Source organism: Rutidosis leptorrhynchoides, chromosome 7 (genome assembly GCF_046630445.1).
Source record: "Rutidosis leptorrhynchoides isolate AG116_Rl617_1_P2 chromosome 7, CSIRO_AGI_Rlap_v1, whole genome shotgun sequence".
Taxonomy (NCBI): domain Eukaryota; kingdom Viridiplantae; phylum Streptophyta; class Magnoliopsida; order Asterales; family Asteraceae; genus Rutidosis; species Rutidosis leptorrhynchoides.
In genome coordinates, this window is record NC_092339.1 from 202,712,230 (window position 1) to 202,730,965 (window position 18,736).

The 18,736-nt window shown below is 34.2% G+C and overlaps 1 non-coding gene across 1 annotated transcript; it reads left to right on the forward strand.

Moving 5' to 3' along the window:
• The first annotated feature begins 13,997 nt into the window (after nt 1-13,997).
• LOC139860864 (small nucleolar RNA R71) lies at nt 13,998-14,104 on the forward strand. The gene has a single exon (XR_011763485.1). It is a non-coding gene; the product is annotated as a small nucleolar RNA R71 (small nucleolar RNA).
• Nucleotides 14,105-18,736: the final 4,632 nt, after the last annotated feature.

Here is an 18,736-nt window from a genome sequence, read left to right on the forward strand (position 1 = left end):
CCTAGCTGAAATTTTAAGGGATAAAATTACCCTTTTGCCCTCCAAATTTCGGCCACCATCACCCCTCATTAAACCCTAACTTGCTCCCTAAGTATTCCTAACTAAACCCTAATTCTAGAATTTTCTAACCTCACCTATAAATAGAGGCCTAGGCTAATGCTTTTCATGTACTAAATCATTCTCTTAATCCTCTCTCAAAAATCAATCTCTCCCTCTCCTCTCTCTTTGGCTCACGGCCAAGAAACCACCACCACACCACCACCATCTTCAAGTGATCTTCAAGCGATCTTCATCGTGTTCTTCGCGTTCTTCGTAATCTTCAAGGTGTTCTTGGTTTTCAAGTGCTTTTGATCTTCATCTTCAAGTCATCTTCATCTTTTTCTTGTTAATCTTCAACAAGGTAAAAACCCTAGATCCAAATCTTTTAAATCTCTCTTTCAATTTATGTTTATATTCATAATAATATGCATGCATGGTCTTAACATTCATATTGTTCATGTAAAAAAAAAATAAGAATATACATATACATACATCATACGGTTTAAAAAAAAAAAAAGAGAAAGGAATTAGATCTTAAAAACCCTAATGATTCATCAAGATTGTGTTATTATATAAAAATGGTAACAAGATATATACATGCTATATATAGGTACACCATACATATATGTAGGATATATATATATATATATATATATATATATATATATATATATATATATATATATATATATATATATATATATATATGTATATATATATATATATATATATATATAGGTATATATATGTATAGGTATATAGCCGAAAATTTTTTAAAAAAAAAAAGATTTTGTTCAATCTTAAAAACCCTAAAAGATTATCAAAGATTTGTTAGTGTTTAAAAAGGGAAACAAGATATCTACATGCCATATATACATATACGGTTTACATATATATATACAAAAAAATATATTTTTACTATATATATACATATACATTCCGTATATAAAAAAAAAACTCTATATATATATACATATACACGATATATACATATATACATACTTAAACCCTAATTAAACCTAACCCTAATTTATTAAACCCTAGTTTATTAAACCCAAATTTACTACCTAAACCCTAAACCTTAATTATTTAACCCTAATAATCATTACCTAATCATTTAATCATTACCTAATCATTACTTTCCTAAACCCTAATCATTTAATACTACTTTAATTAATTAATAATACTACTTACTACTTAACCCTAATTACAAAAACTACTTAACTAATAAACCCTAATACTACTTATACTACTACTTAACACTTACACTATTACTAACACTTATAATATATTACTTATAGTATAACATGCGATTACAATAGTCATACACGATAACGAGAGGATTACTCGAACGTCAACGCTACTTAAGGCCTAGGGTGATCCTTGGTACCACTATGGGACGCTTGTGGATTTCAAATGCCAAACTTAGATTTTGGTCGACAAAATCCTGGGCCAACCGGTAACAATTGGTCATTCTGGTGACTCGGCGGTGGAATAGATGTTTGGGTATGGTGCACAATGTCAAACCTGACTATAGTGATTATACACTCGCTTGCACACTTAATAAGTGGTGGACTTATTAAGACAACTCACTAGTATTCAACACTAACTTACTAAAAGTGGAAACTTACTAAAAATGGAAACTTAGTAAAACAAACTACACTTAAACACTTGCATACATAAACTTAAACTTGGGCAAAACATTTAACTACTCTTAAATGTCGTTAGGTTGACTTCCTGCTCACATTCATCCAAATCTTGTATTCCGAGAAATAACAATCTCTCTCTACTTACTAAGGTGAACTTCATAGTCCCACTTTATATTGTGCACAACTTATTTACTTATTGGGGTGAGACACATGCTGCTTTTATTATTTACAATTTAGACACAAGTACCAACTGTTAAACTATGCTATACATGGCTATGTCCAACTAAGTCCCGACAGTGATATTTTTAATTGCTCGTTAAATGCATTCTTAATTATTGGGGTAGGCCTATCGGGAGTAACGTCCCTGATACATTTGACCAAGTCATTATAATACTTAATAATGAAATTAAACCGACAAGGACAGTACAACTTGTCATTGGGGCAAACTTGAACGTTTATTCTAAATATCACGAACTGGCATAACTTTTTGATCTGTTAGATCAACTTTATAAACAAAAATCTTGTGGTCTAAAAACAACGGTCAAACATATTTATTAAACCTATGATTTCACTCAACCATTTTGGTTGACACTTTAGCATGTTTTGTCTCAGGTGCTGATTGATCAAGCTTACTTAATTATTGCTTATGTGATGCTACTTGGACTTATGATCAAGAGATATCGCATTTAATATTCTTGCATTTGAAACATTTACTTTATTGCAATTTCGATTCTTATAACGACATTTCATTTTCCACTGCGTACTCAATAAAGTTTGTTTTTATCATATAGTATTGTTCTCGTATATTATAATATGTTGGTTTATTTGATATTAAGTCACATTTCACCCAGGCCCTAACTGGGGGTGTGAAAGATTGGTATCAGAGCATAACCAGGCTGTTATAGAGAACCAGGATTGCATTTTTATGTGTGCCTTACATGCTAGCTTAGGTGCCTTAGTAATCTAGGAAACTATAACCTTTCCTGCCTTAGACTTAAAGCACTTAGGATTTTCTTATAATCTTAAAACATTGCTTTAACATTCATCTAATCGAAATCTCTTTCCTAATGTTAGGATGTCAAATTTTCATCAAGCAAACAAAATGACCATTTTCAAGCCAACCAAAAAACATACTAAAGGGTCTTCCACTGAAAGACCAGTCCAAAGTCCACCTTATAGCTTTGGTGGTCCTCCCTCACCAAACTATATTCCGGATACTTTACCTAAGTCTCCCGAATACTACCTGACCCCGAGAACTAAAGACAAGGGGAAACGTCCTGAGGAAACTGGTCCATCCAGGAAAAGAGCCCGATCTCCTTTTTGTGATGATGATGCTAAGTATGAGATAATGAACTTGCAAAAGACTACCGAAAAAAACGTGGAAGGGTTGCTTCACCATGTGGCGAGAGTTGAGGTTCGAATGGACGAGAAAGACCGAGAAGTTAAGAAACTGGTGGAAGAGAATGCTAAGTTTAGAAAGGAGTTGATGACACTGAGGTATGAGGAAGCACGTAACACCCGCTGGGGAAAGCAATCACTTGCTTACCTGAAGGAGGATGTTGATTTCCAGATGAAGATGGAGAGAAATCGAGTTGATAAGCAGCTTGCTCTGAAGGAGTACAAAAACAATGCAGTCAACAGCCATGTTACTAACCTCTATGATAACCTCGAGTATCTCTATGAGAAACAAAAGGCAAAGAATGAGAAAGTTGAGGAGTTTATGAAGAAAGTTGAGGACGAGAAGAAGAAATATGAAGACTACTTTAATCTTAATATTTCCTAGTTATTTTCCTATTTTCCATCTATGTAAAGGCTATGCCTTAAACTATTTCTATTTCCACATCATGTATTAAAGGCTTATTTAATGCCTCGTTCTAATAATATAAAGTGTTTCATTTATATCGTGTGATATCAATACTTTATTTTATTCATACTTGTAATTGCTCAAACTTATAACTTGTCAACTTATCAAACTTATGTTCACTTCTATATAGTGACATCATGGTTCGTCCAGCTGTACCTACCGTTAACAACATTGTGATGACTACTGAGCAATATCAACAGTTACTTGCTGCCGCCCAAGGCAACATCCAACCTAATCACGCTAATAATCAACCAAAACCTTGTTCTTACAAGGACTTTACGAACTGCCACCCTCCCGCTTTCAAGGGAAGTGAAGACGCCGTGGAACTAGTCCGATGGTTCGAGAAACTAGAATCCATCTTCCGTGTCTGCAACTGCAGGGACAATGATCGAGTCAAATATGCCACTAGTTTATTAGTTGGAAATGCTATGACTTGGTGGACCGCTTATGCTAAGTCTGTAGGGATCGATAATGCTAATGCAACCTCATAGGATGAACTTAAAAGCATGATGGTTAACAAGTTTTGTCCTAGAAGCCATGTTCAAAAGCTTGAAGCCGAGTTCTGGGAAATCAAAGTTAAGGGTACCGACATAGAAAGCTACACTAACCGTTTTCTTGAGCTTTCTACCTTGTGTCCCGAGATGTTTCCTACCTAGCCGAGGAAGATCGAAAGGTGTATTGAAGGTCTTCTCGAGGATGTTCAGGGAAATATGATCGCTGCTGAGAAGGTTACCCTCGATGCCGTGATTCTCATGTCTCAAAATCTGATGATGGCCAAAAGAAGAAGAGCTTTGGCTAGTAAGCAAGTTGATGCTAAGAGTAGTGATGGTAAGAGGAAGTTTGAACCATCACAATGTTTGACTCAGAATGTTAATAAGAAGCATGCGGATAGTACAAGGACGAATTATAAGGGTCCCTATCCTTTTTGTATTCGTTGTGAGAGGCACCACCCGGGGTGGTGCACTGCTACTTGTTCTTTTTGTAAGAAAGTGGGGCATGTAGCTAAGACTTGCAAGACTCCTCCGAAGGATAAAGCCGTTGTTCCTGCTAAAGCTCCTCCTACTTGTTACACTTGTGGGGAAAAGGGACACATTAGTCCAAATTGTCCTAAGAAGAAAGATACTCCCGCTACTGGAGCAAATACTACTGCTGCAAAGGGTCGTGCATTTGTGATTACTGCTGCTGAAGCCCTAGAAGAAGATGAGTTCATCACGGGTACGTATCTTGTCAATAATTGTTACGCAACTATTTTATTCGATACGGGTGCCGATAAGAGTTACGTGTCTAGTGAATTTTACACCTTATTCACTGAAAAGCCTCAACCCTTAGAAACTAAACAATTAGTAGAGGTAGCCAATGGAAAGATCATGAAAGTCGATAAAATCTATAAAACTGCAACCTAATCTTAGCCAACAAAGAATTTAAGATAGACCTTTTGCCGGCGAGCTAGGAAGTTTTGATGTCGTAGTTGGAATGGATTGGTTACGCCCATTACATGCTGAAATCTTGTATTTTGATAAGACCGTTAACATTCCATTGGGAAATGGAGAGACTCTAGTCATTCAAGGCGACAAGAGTGGTTCCAAGCTCAACATCATTTCTTGCATCAAAACCCGTAAATGCCTTGTGAAAGGTTATCCAGCTATTCTAGCCCATGTTAAGATGATTGAATCGAAAGAGAAGTGTATTGAAGATGTATCAGTGGTTAAAGACTTTCCTGATGTGTTTCCCAAAGATCTTCCTGGTCTTCCACCTCATTGACAAGTCGAATTCCAGATTGATTTATCTCCTGGTGCTGCTCCTGTTGCTAGAGCACCATACCGTTTAGCACCTTTCGAAATGAAGGAACTTTCCAACCAACTCCAAGAACTATTGGATAAAGGTTTCATTCGTCCAAGCTCATCCCCATGGGGAGCTCCTATTTTATTCGTTAAAAAGAAAGATGGTACGTTAAGGATGTGCATTGATTACCGCGAACTCAACAAGCTTACTATTAAGAACCGCTATCCATTACCGCGTATTGATGATCTATATGACCAACTACAAGGGTCGAGTATTTATTCAAAGATTGATTTGAGGTCCGGTTATCACCAACTTAGGGTCAAGGAATCTGATATTCCTAAGACTGCTTTTCGCACTCGTTATGGGCACTATGAATTTTGTGTCATGCATTTTGGCTTAATGAATGCTCCTGCTGTGGTCATGGATCTTATGAATCGTGTCTGCAAGCCATATCTCGACAAATTGGTCATTGTTTTTATTGATGACATCTTATTCTACTCAAAGAGTGAGAAAGAACATGAGCAGCATTTACGCATGATTCTTGAACTTTTACGAAAGGAACAACTCTACGCTAAATTTTCAAAGTGCGAGTTTTGGCTCAAAACCGTACAATTCCTCGGACATGTTGTTGATATTAACAGAATACATGTCGATCCAGCTAAGATTACTGCTATACAGAACAGGGAGATACCAAAGACTGCGAAGCATATTCGTCAATTTTTGGGACTTGCCGGTTATTATCGGAGATTCATAAAAGACTTTTCTCTCCTTGCTAAACCTCTTACGAAGTTAACTCACAAAGGGAAGAAGTTTGAGTGGTCCGAAGAACAGGAATCTGCTTTCAAGATTCTGAAGGATAAATTGACTACAGCCCCAATTCTATCTTTACCTGAAGGATCCGAAGATTTTGTTGTTTACTGTGATGCCTCAAAGCAAGGCTTTGGTTGTGTTTTAATGTAACGTGAAAAGTTTATTGCCTATGCAGCTAAACAACTGAAGAAACATGAGAAGAACTATACCACACAGGACCTTGAGTTAGGTGTCATGGTATTTGCACTAAAGATATGGAGACATTACCTCTATGGGGTTAGAATTACAGTGTATACCGATCATAAAAGTCTTCTGCACATATTTGATCAGAAACAGTTCAATATGAGACAAAGACGATGGCTCGAGTTATTGAACGATTATGACTGTGAGCTGAAATATCATCCTGGCAAGGAGAATGTAGTTGCCGATACCCTTAGTTGAAAGGAAAATGTTAGACGTGTTCGTGCTTTAAACCTGAAAATCAAATCGAATCTTATCTCACGAATCTGTGAAGCTCAACTGGAAGCTATTAAACCAACACTTATCGAAGGTGAAAGACCTATCAGTTTCGAGAACCAACTCCAACTGAAAGCTAATGGTACACGGTACTTTGGCAACATAATTTGGGTTCCTCGCTTCGGTAATCTCCGTGAACTAGTCTTGGACGAAGCACATAAGACTAGGTATTCTATTCACCCGAGTTCCAGTAAGATGTATCATGATGTGAAGGAATTCTACTGGTGGCCTAACATGAAAGCCGACATTGCTACTTATGTTAGTAAGTATCTAACTTATTTGAAAGTCAAGGCTGAACATCAAAAACCTTCTAGTCTTTTGACACAACCCGATATCCCGCAGTGGAAGTGGGAATGCATCATTATGGATTTTGTTACTAAGTTGCCTAAAACTTCAAACGGTAACGATACTATTTGGGTCATAGTTGATCGTCTTACTAAATCTGTACATTTCTTACCAATCAAGGAAACCGACAAGATGGAGAAGTTATCACAAGTCTATATCAAGGAAATTGTCTCGCGTCATGGCGTTCCTATCTCGATTATTTTTGATCGCGACAGTGGATTCGTTTCTAGATTCTGGAAAACTCTGCAATCTGCTCTTGGAACTCAACTCGACATGAGTACAGCCTATCATCCACAAAATGATGGTCAAAGTGAACGAACCATTCAAACCATGGAAGATATGCTACGTGCTTGTGCAATCGATTTCGGCAAAGGATGGGATAGACATCTACCTTTAGCTGAATTTTCCTACAACAAAAGTTATCACTCTAGCATTAAAGCTGCCCCTTTTGAAGCTTTATACTACCAGAAATGTAGATCCCCTTTGTGTTGGGATGAACTCGAGGACAGACATTTAACTGGTCCTGAAATTATCCATGAAACTACCGAATATATCGTTCAAATTAAGCAACGATTAGAAACTACCCGCAGCCGACAAAAGAGCTATGCCGATAGGAAGCGAAAGGATATAGAATTCCAAGTTGGAGATAAAGTCATGTTGAAAGTATCCCCTTGGAGAGGTGTTGTTCGTTTCGGTAAACGAAGTAAACTCAGTCCACGATATGTTGGACCTTTCACGATCACTCAAAGAGTCGGTCCCGTGGCGTACCGATTAGAGCTACCAACTGAACTTAGCCAAGTACATGATGTGATTCATGTCTCGAATCTTAAAAAGTGTCTTGCTGATGACACACTTGTTATTCCTTTGGATGATATCCGCATTGATGAGCAAATGCACTTCGTTGAAGAACCTATAGAAATTATGGAAGGAGAGGTCAAACAAATGCATAAAAGCAACATACCTATCGTTAAAGTCCGTTGGAATTCACGTAGAGGCCCCGAATATACTTGGGAAAGCAAAGACCAAATGATACGAAAATATCCCCATCTCTTCTCAACTGCTTATGCAAACGAGGAATCTACTTAAAACTTCGGGATGAAGTTTATAATAACGGGGAGGTACTATAACGACCCTCATTTTTCCATTCTATATTTTTCAATATTAAATGCCCAAACAATATAATTAAAACTTAATGATTAGACTTTAATCAACAATTGTTAAGCATTAAGAATTATAAAACATATAAATTAACTTTGTACAATAATTGACAAGTTAATAAAAGATGAAAAAATAAAAGGTAAGTGAACAAAATATAATACTCTAAAACTTGTTGCATTCAAACAATTAAATTAGAACCTTTAATGAGCTATTTAAGCTAATCTAAAGTATAAGGACTAAAACAAAATAGTTCCAAGCCCATCCCTTAAAACCCTAGCTGAAATTTTAAGGGATAAAATTACCCTTTTGCCCTCCAAATTTTGGCAACCATCATCCCTCATTAAACCCTAACTTGCTCCCTAAGTATTCCTAACTAAACCCTAATTCTAGAATTTTCTAACCTCACCTATAAATAGAGGCCTAGGCTAATGCTTTTCATTTACCAAATCATTCTCTTAATCCTCTCTCAAAAATCAATCTCTCCCTCTCCTCTCTCTTTGGCTCACGGCCAAGAAACCACCACCACACCACCACCATCTTCAAGTGATCTTCAAGTTATCTTCAAGAGATCTTCATCGTGTTCTTCGCGTTCTTCATAATCTTCAAGGTGTTCTTGGTTTTCAAGTGCTTTTGATCTTCATCTTCAAGTCATCTTCATCTTTTTCTTGTTAATCTTAAACAAGGTAAAAACCCTATATCCAAATCTTTTAAATCTCTCTTTCAATTTATGTTTATATTCATAATAATATGCATGCATGGTCTTAACATTCATATTGTTCATGTAAAAAAAAAATAAGAATATACATATACATACATCATACGGTTTTAAAAAAAAAAAAGAGAAAGTAATTAGATCTTAAAAACCCTAATGATTCATCAAGATTGTGTTAGTATATAAAAATGGTAACAAGATATATACATGCTATATATAGGTACACCATACATATATGTAGGAATATATATATATATATATATATATATATATATATATATATATATATATATATATATATATATATATATATATATATATATATATATATATATATATATATATATATATATAGGTATATAGCCGAAAATTTAAAAAAAAAAAAAGATTTTGTTCAATCTTAAAAATCCTAAAAGATTATCAAAGATTTGTTAGTGTTCAAAACGGAAAACAAGATATATACATACCATATATACATACACGGTTTACATATATATATACAAAAAATATATATTTTTACTATATATATATACATATACATTCGGTATATAAAAAAAACTCTATATATATACATATACACGATATATACATATATATATATACTTAAACCCTAATTAAACCTAACCCTAATTTATTAAACCCTAATTTATTAAACCCTAATTTACTACCTAAACCCTAATTATTTAACCCTAATAAGCATTACCTAATCATTTAATCATTACCTAATCATTACTTTCCTAAACCCTAATCATTTAATACTACTTTAATTAATTAAATCTAATTAATTAATAATACTACTTACTACTTAACCCTAATTACAAATACTACTTAACTAATAAACCCTAATACTACTTATACTACTACTTAACACTTACACTATTACTAACACTTATAATATATTACTTATAGTATAACATGCGATTACAATAGTCATACACGATAACGTGAGGATTACTCGAACGTCAACGCTACTTAAGGCCTAGGGTGATCCTTGGTACTACTATGGGACGCTTATAGATTTCGAATGCCAAACTTAGATTTTGGTCGACAAAATCCTGGGCCAACCGGTAACAATTGGTCATTCTGGTGACTCAGCGGTGGAATAGATGTTTGGGTATGGTGCACAATGTCAAACCCGACTATAGTGATCATACACTCACTTGCACACTTAATAAGTGGTGGACTTATTAAGACAACTCACTAGTGTTCAACACTAACTTACTAAAAGTGAAAGCTTACTAAAAATAGAAACTTAGTAAAACAAACTACACTTAAACACTTGCATACTTAAACTTAAACTTGGGCAAAACATTTAACTACTCTTAAATGTCATTAGGTTGACTTCCTGCTCACATTCATCCAACTCTTCTATTATGAGGAATAACAATCTCTCTCTACTTACTAAGGTGAACTTCATAGCCCCACTTTATATTGTGCACAACTTATTTACTTATTGGGGTGAGACACATGCTGCTTTTATTATTTACAATTTAGACACAAGTACCAACTGTTAAACTATGCTATACATGGCTATGTCCAACTAAGTCCCGACAGTGATATTTTTAATTGCTCGTTAAATGCATTCTTAATTATTGCGGTAGACCTATCGGGAGTAACGTCCCCGATACATTTGACCAAGTCATTATATTACTTAATAATGAAATTAAACCGACAAGTACCGTACAACTTGTCATTGGGGAAAACTTGAACGTTTAGTCTAAATATTATGAACGGGCATAACTTTTTGATCTGCGAGATCAACTTTATAAACAAAAATCTTGTGGTCTAAAAACAACGGTCAAACATATTTGTTAAACCTCTGATTTCACTCAACCATTTTGGTTGACACTTTAACATGTTTTGTCTCAGGTGCTGATTGATCAAGCTTACTTACTTATTGCTTATGTGATGCTACTTGGACTTAGGATCAAGAGATATCGCATTTAATATTATTGTATTTGAAACATTTACTTTATTGCAATTTCGATTCTTGTAACGACATTTCATTTTCCGTTGCGTACTCAATAAAGTTTTTTTATCATATAGTATTGTTCTCGTATATTATAATATGTTAGTTTATTTGATATTAAGTCACATTTCGCCCAGGCCCTAACTAGGGGTGTGAAAAGATGACTTTTCTAGATTTTTCGTCAACCTACAGCTGGTCTGGACGACAACTTCCTGACCTAAATCAAGAAGCGCGTGTCTTTTTCGGAAGACTTTACTTCCTTTTGATGATAGAATTGATTCATCATGTGGATCCATCTTTCTTTCAGATATATTACAGTAAATCGGGTAAAACTGATTAGTATCGTCCAAAACAATAGTACTTACAATAATCTTGTACAAAATATGTGATATATGTTTTAAAGAACTTGGTACATTCTTCCCACACTTAGCTTTTATTTATTTCTTTCTTTGCCTTTTTATTCTCCTTTATTCCATTTCAAATGAATTCAAGCATTTTAGGTTGTTTCTCAATTTATGTCCTTTCCGAGGTAACAATAATTTCGGTATTATCACCTAGTTTTATCGTTCATAAATATGTATAAACATGATTTTGAGTTCATTTAGTTGAAAATTTTTCAAATTTTCACAAAATTTGGCAATTAAACCAAGTGCAAACCCGAGAGAATTTATAGCCCTTCCCCACACTTGAGATCTTGCAATGCCCTCATTTGCAAGAAATCAGTAAAAATTTAAATTCATGAGGGTGATTAGCGTAGAAATATGATTAAAAATACCGAGTTTGCAAACATATTGTTTTATATCACGTTTGATATTTTACGTCTTATCATTAAAATTAGTAGCTTTTGCTGAACTTAATGACAGTCTTTGAAAGTGCGCTGTTTTACCCTGTTTTGTATATAACATAAAATACAAACATATATATACATATTTTTGAAGTTTGATATATAGCCCCACATTCATATAATATTTTTGGCATATTTAAATCAATAATATTAAAATAATGATAACAAAAATTTTCGCCCCGTCCTTGGGTTAAGGAATTTCGGTTCTATGACCTAGTGTTTAACTCACAACGAATTTTAGAAATCATTTTTTCATCTTAATGAAATAAAGTAAATTTTATTTTTAAATTCACACAAAAATTAAATTTAAAAAGCGTATTAATTTCATACAAAACCTACAAAAAAAAAATTCAGAATGGGGGGAGAGAACTAGTTCTTTAGTGTCTGCTAGCGGCGCCAAAAACTTGATGTGTGCGAGGTGGTGTATGAAATAGTGATTAACTTCATCATCAAATTCTCTTGGACCATTATCAACTTGCATATCTGTGACTTTTGCTTTAAGCCATTGGTCGGATTCCTGTGTAATATCCACAAATTAAACTAGTTTTGCCTTTTCTTTAGGCGATAGATTGGATACTAATCGGTTACATAACTTAAAGTTCCCCTTGGTTCTAGCATCGCGAATCCATTTAATAAGTTTCTTCATTGAACTATTAATAACGGGGTCATTTAATTTCGTATCAACAACGAGGTTCTTTGTTATCAGGTCATCATTAGGTGTTACTTCATCCTCCCCACACTTAGGCATTTTATTATTTTTAAGCACTACCATTGGAGTTATTGGTTCAACGGTTTTGGTTGGTAGAGATTTAGATTTTTGAATCATAAAGGTGATCGATTTTTCCCCATTACTAAGTGTCATTCTACCCTCTCTTACATTAAATAACGCCCCGGTGGACGCTAAGAATGGTCGACCTAAAATTATAGGAATGTTTGAGTCCTCTTCTATGTCAATTACAATAAATTTGACTAGAAAGGTTAAATTACCTACTTGAATGGGTAGGTTGTCAGCAATTCTAACTGGGTGCTTAATGGTTTGATCAAAGAGTCGAACACTCATTTCCGTTGGACTTAACTCACCTACTCCTAATCTCTTATATAATGAAAGAGGCATAACACTCACACTTGCACCTAAATCTGCTAGTGCATCATACATGACACAATCACTAAGTAGACAAGGAACAATAAATTCACTCGGATCACCCAACCTGGGTTGAGGTGGAACTGTTTTTACCGGGTTTATTTTTACGGTTTTTTTTTCTCGCACTTTCTTTTTCTTCTTCTTCTTCTTTCCAAAGGTATCACAAACTTTATTACCTATTACTTGCTCATACTCAACTCCTTTTCTTGGAAACGGGATGGGTGGTCTGTATGGTGCCACCACTGGCTTTACACACTCGGGTGGTGGTGGTGGTGTAACTTCTTCATTGTTACTCACATCTAAAACCTTCCCATCTTCTTGTGTTGGTTTTTCAGAATTTGTTGACACCATATTAACATTCTCATTTCGAGGATTTATTTCATTATTACTCGATAGCTTCCCTTGTTCCCTCTCACTCATCATGCTAGCAAGAGTACCTACATGTTTTTCTAGATTCAAAATGGAAGCTTGTTGAGTTCTAAATGATTGATCAAACCTCTCATTCGTTTGGGTTTGAGTTGCAATAAATTGTGTTTGAGATTCAACTAGCTTTTGTACCATTTCTTCCAGATTTGACTTTTTCTCTTCGGTTTGTTGTAGTGGTTTATACAAGCCAGGTCTTTGTTGATTAAAAGTGTTGTTTTGAGTTGGTTGGTTATTCGGACCTTATTGGTTATAAGAGTTATTGTTATGTCCATTTAGATTGTAAAGAATGTTTTGATTTCGATTGAAGTTTGGCCTTGGCGGTTGATAATTATTTTGATAATTATTTCCCGGCCTTTGGTTCATATAGGAAACATTCTCACGTTGTTCCATCATTTGCTCAATGTGACAATATTCCGTTAAGTTTGGTCCACCGCATTGCTCACAACTGATTCGTAGTGCGTGAATATCTTCATTCATCTTTTCCATTCGTCTTTCGAAAGCATCTATTTTTACGGAAACAGAATCAAAGTCATGGCTAGAATCGGCTCTAGCCGCTTTAGACGAATGAAAGATATCTTTTTTCTGATGCCACTCATGAGAGTGGGAGGCTGTGTTATCAATTATCTTGTGAGCTTCGGTTGCAGTTTTCTTCATAATGGAACCACCAGCTGCTGTGTCGATGTCTTTTCGTGTGGTGACGTCGACTCCCTTGTAAAATATTTGAACTATTTGATAAGTATCTAAACCATGTTGAGGACATCCTCTCAAAATTTTTCCGAATCTTGTCCATGCCTCATATAACGTTTCATTTGGCTTTTGCACGAACGTGGCAATTTCTCCTTAAAGTCTCACGGCTTTAGATGCCAGAAAGAATCTTTTAAGAAATTTCTCAACTAAAACATCACATGTGTCAATCGCCCCTTCAGGTAACGATTCTAACCAATCTTTGGCTTCTCCCTTTAAAGTCCAGGGGAACAACATAAGATAAATAGTTTCATCCTCAACTTCTCGGATTTTAAATAGATTACAAATCCTATTAAAAGTTCGAAGATGTTCGTTTGGATCTTCTTTTGTTGTACCACTAAATTGGCACTGATTGGTGACCATGTGTAGGATTTGTCCTTTGATTTCAAAATCTGGCACATTAACATTGGTGACCATGTGTACTTGTTCGACTAGATGATGATTCTAAAGAAAAATCAACGGCGATAATATTGGCTAGATGTCTTGATCGAGTTACAGGTGAAAGGACCCGTCCTAATCCATCTGGATGAAGTCACCAACAACTGGTTCCATTGCGATGATCGACTCCAAAATAATGTCTTTAAAATGAGCAAATGCACAGCGGAATGTTTCTTTCATACCTGAGAATAAACATGCTTTAAAGTGTCAACCAAAAGGTTGGTGAGTTCATAGGTTTATCATAAAATAATAAAATTCATCATTTTGATAGACCACAAGATTTAAATGCTGCATGGTACAAATGGGCCCGAATCCTATACCCACCTGTAATGTACATGCGATATCTTTTAAATACAGTACACATTTCTCGTGTACGAAATCATCTTTCATAAATCTTAGTAACCGTACACATATCTCGTGCACAAAAATAACATACACATAACCTGTGTATAAAATCATTCTCTCGATATATAACATTCACATCAACTGGTGGCAATTATCATGTCCACATGATTCAATGGTGGCAATTATCATGTCCACATGATTCAATGGTGGCAATTATCATGTCCACATAATTCAATAATAATCCGCAGAACTTCTGTCTGCATAATAATTCATTCGAGGAATATTTTACTTGTGTCTATCTCGTCAAACATTTATAAAAGCATTTCATGTATTCGCAATTCAAAATATATTTCAAAAGCATTTAATAAAGCAGTTGTAAAAACAGCGCATGTATTCTCATTCCCAAAAATGTAAAGAGTAAAAGGGATCAAATGAAACTCACCATACTGTATTTTTTAGTAAAAATACATATAACGTCAGTTAACAAGTGTAGGGTTGGCCTCGGATTCACGAACCTATATCAAGTATATATATATTAACACGTATAATATTAATCAACTAAGTTTATAATGTATTAAGATTAATTTTTACATATATAATCATATTACTATCTATATTATATAATATATTTATATATGATGTATCACTTAATAAAAATAATATTTTGTTTAAAAATATAAAACTATGTAATATTAGTATAGGTATGTAATAAATATAATTATATATATAATATTTGTTGTAACAATAGTAATAATAATAATAATAATAGTGATATTAATGATAATAATGATAGTGTTAGTGAAAATAAAATGATAATTTTAGTAAGAATGGTAATTTTACTAATAATGACATTTTTAACAATAAAGATACTTTTAATAATAATAATAATAATAATAGTAATAATAATAATAATAATAATAATAATAATAATAATAATAATAATAATAATAATAATAATAATAATAATAATAATAATAATAATAATAATAAGAATAAGAGTAAAAATATTAACTACCTCTCAAGAGAAAGTTCCAAAAAAATAAATGACTATGCTCAGGCTCGAACCCACAACCTCCCGCTAAACACAAACACTCCTGACCAACTACTCTGTTTCCGCTTTTCTAGTTTAATTCAAGGCTTACTTCCATATAACCCGTTCATGATCAAGCCCGAAAGCAATTAATGGCCCAACAGATTAGCATAGGTCGGATCTCGGCCCAACAATATTTTACAAGCTTCACTAAATTTTTACGGCCCAAACTAGTAAACAAGGTCCAATACTTAGATTTAATCATTTGTATCCAAGTCGCTGTAACATCACCTGGTTGCTATCTTCATTTTAAAAAATAAAAAAAAGAAACATGCCACAGCTGAGGCTCGACCACGAGACCTCTTGGTTAATACAAACGCCCTCCACCATTTTTCTATAGTTGTTTTCCTGATCCTAGTCAGATTCTAATGTATATAAACCGTATCAATCTGATTCATCATCATCTAATCTCCTTTTCATTGACATCATCACCATGTCATTTTCCACTATCCTAATTATAATAGTCGGGTTTCCAGCAATCAATTTATAATCCTTTGTATAATTAAATAACTTATATGTCTCCTTTTCTTTACAGCTAATCCTCATTATATCTATCATCTTCATAAAGTCATCGACAGGAACCTTAGATTGTAGCAGCTGTCATCGCGTTTTAACAGAAAATAGAAGCTGCATAGCTGCAGTAAGACGGACAGGTTATGGTTGAATTAGTGATCACGTTCGAACAGGGAAAAGAAGAATACATATAGCAGTGGTCTAGTGGTCTTCCAGCTGCACTTTGGAGGTTTTGTAGTGGTGATCGTTCCTGTAAAAAAACAGAAAAGAAGTCGAAGGCTGTAGCAAGAGTTTTGAACAGATAGGAAAACGAAACAGTTTTTGTGGGTTTAGTTTTGGTTCATTTTCGTGGGTTTGTTGAAAAATGGTGGGTTGGGTTGTGGGTTTTAGAGGATGTAAGGTGTCGATGGATGGTGTTGTTGCAGTTGTTCTCGATGGACTGACACAGAAAAACAAACAAAAGTATCAGGAAGAGCGTGGTCACTGTTTTGGTGGTGGTATAAGTATAAAATAGAAGAGATAGAGAGGAGAGACGATGGTTGAGAGATGATAATAATTATGGTGTAGTAATGGTGTTTGAATTGTGATCACGACGGTTATATTCGCGGTAGAGGTGGTGGACGTGGGTGTGGTTGATCATCGAGTTTCTTGTGGGTTGATAACACTAAACATAAATCATTAAAACCGATGGTGGGTTGTGGTTAGATAAAGGTGGTGAAGGTGATGATTTGTAAACCGTAGTGGTGGATTAATTCAAGTGTGCTTTGGATTAACGTGCGAACAAGAACAAAACGGCACAAACATAGTGGTGGTTGTGGGATGGCGGTTTAGTAGTGGTGTACTATGGTGGTGATTCGATTTAAACAAAAACAAAAAGGGAAGTAGTTTGTTGAGCAGACAACAAAGAAGAAGGAGGAAGTGATTTGGTGATTGTGGGTGACGGTTTATGGTGGTAACTTCTTCAAACAAGAATAAGAAAGAAAAGGGTGTTCGATGATGAATTTATCTGGGTGTGTAGTTACCTCGAACAGGAGTTGTAGGTGTTTGTTCAATGAAGGTGATTGGTTCTTGGTTGACAGAAAACAAGTATTAAGGGTGGTAGCGGGAGTGTGTTCATTGAACAGAAAACGAAAGAGATAAGAGGATGAAATGGGGTTTTTAGATATTTGTAACCATTCTAACACATATGTTATACATACAAAGTATTAGATAAAGAAGAATATAGTACTCTATTTCTCCGTTAATTAAGGAAAGTAAACACAAGAAACCGATTGCGAATAATAATAATAATAATATAATAATAATTATAATATAATTTAAATTAAAAACGTGTGAATCCGATAATAATTCTACCGACAGTTTTAACGGACTATTATATCATGCCCCGTTGTTCACTCAGTGGCGAATAAAAAGTATTCAGATAAATCCCAAACTTTCACAGTAATTATCTTTATTTATTTCGGTCATTATGGTATAAAATTTAATCATTAATTATTAAATAAAAATTACATCAACCGTCCCTCTCAATTCTGGGTAAAATATAAAAAGTGCTAAAATTTAATAACTAGATACTAAATACATTTTTAGTAAGCCTAAAATTTATAGAACATATTTTCAGATCACCGTTTATTTTAAAATCATATAAGTCCGAATTAACTTGTTTAATATCGACCGAAATATCAAACGAGTATTACAATTATTTAATATTTATTTTTTAATATACTTTTATTTATATATAGATATGTTTTTAGTTACTAAATATTATAATATCATATTTCATAACAACAACATTTAATATTTCAAATTATACCTCACATTATTATTTATACATATACACACATATCTATTTACAAATAGGTGTTCGTGAATCGTCGAGCACAGTTAAAGGGTAATTGATTACATGAATATAGATTTCAAAACTTTCGAGACTCAACATTACAGATTTTTACTTATCGTGTCGAAAACATATAAAGATTAAAGTTTAAATTTGGTCGGAAATTCCCGGGTCATCACAACAGGTGGTGAACGTATGAAAGGTGGTGAACGTTTTGCTCGGTGCATTCGCTGAATATCCTATTAGTTATAAAAATTAAAATTATATAATTATCAAATTAATAGACTTTTCTGATTTTGCCCACGTTTTGAATAGCCAATAGATGCAGCAGGTAGCCAGGACCCTTTAAATCGAAAGCCCACAACTCGCCACTAACATCCAACTATTACTACGAACCAGAAAATTTTGATGTCTATCAATTTAACCGCTTAAAATAATTTTTCGTCGAGATTTAAAGAAAATAAAGAAAATTATATATCCTAAAAACTAGAGCGTAGAAATGAAAAAGAAAAAGCGC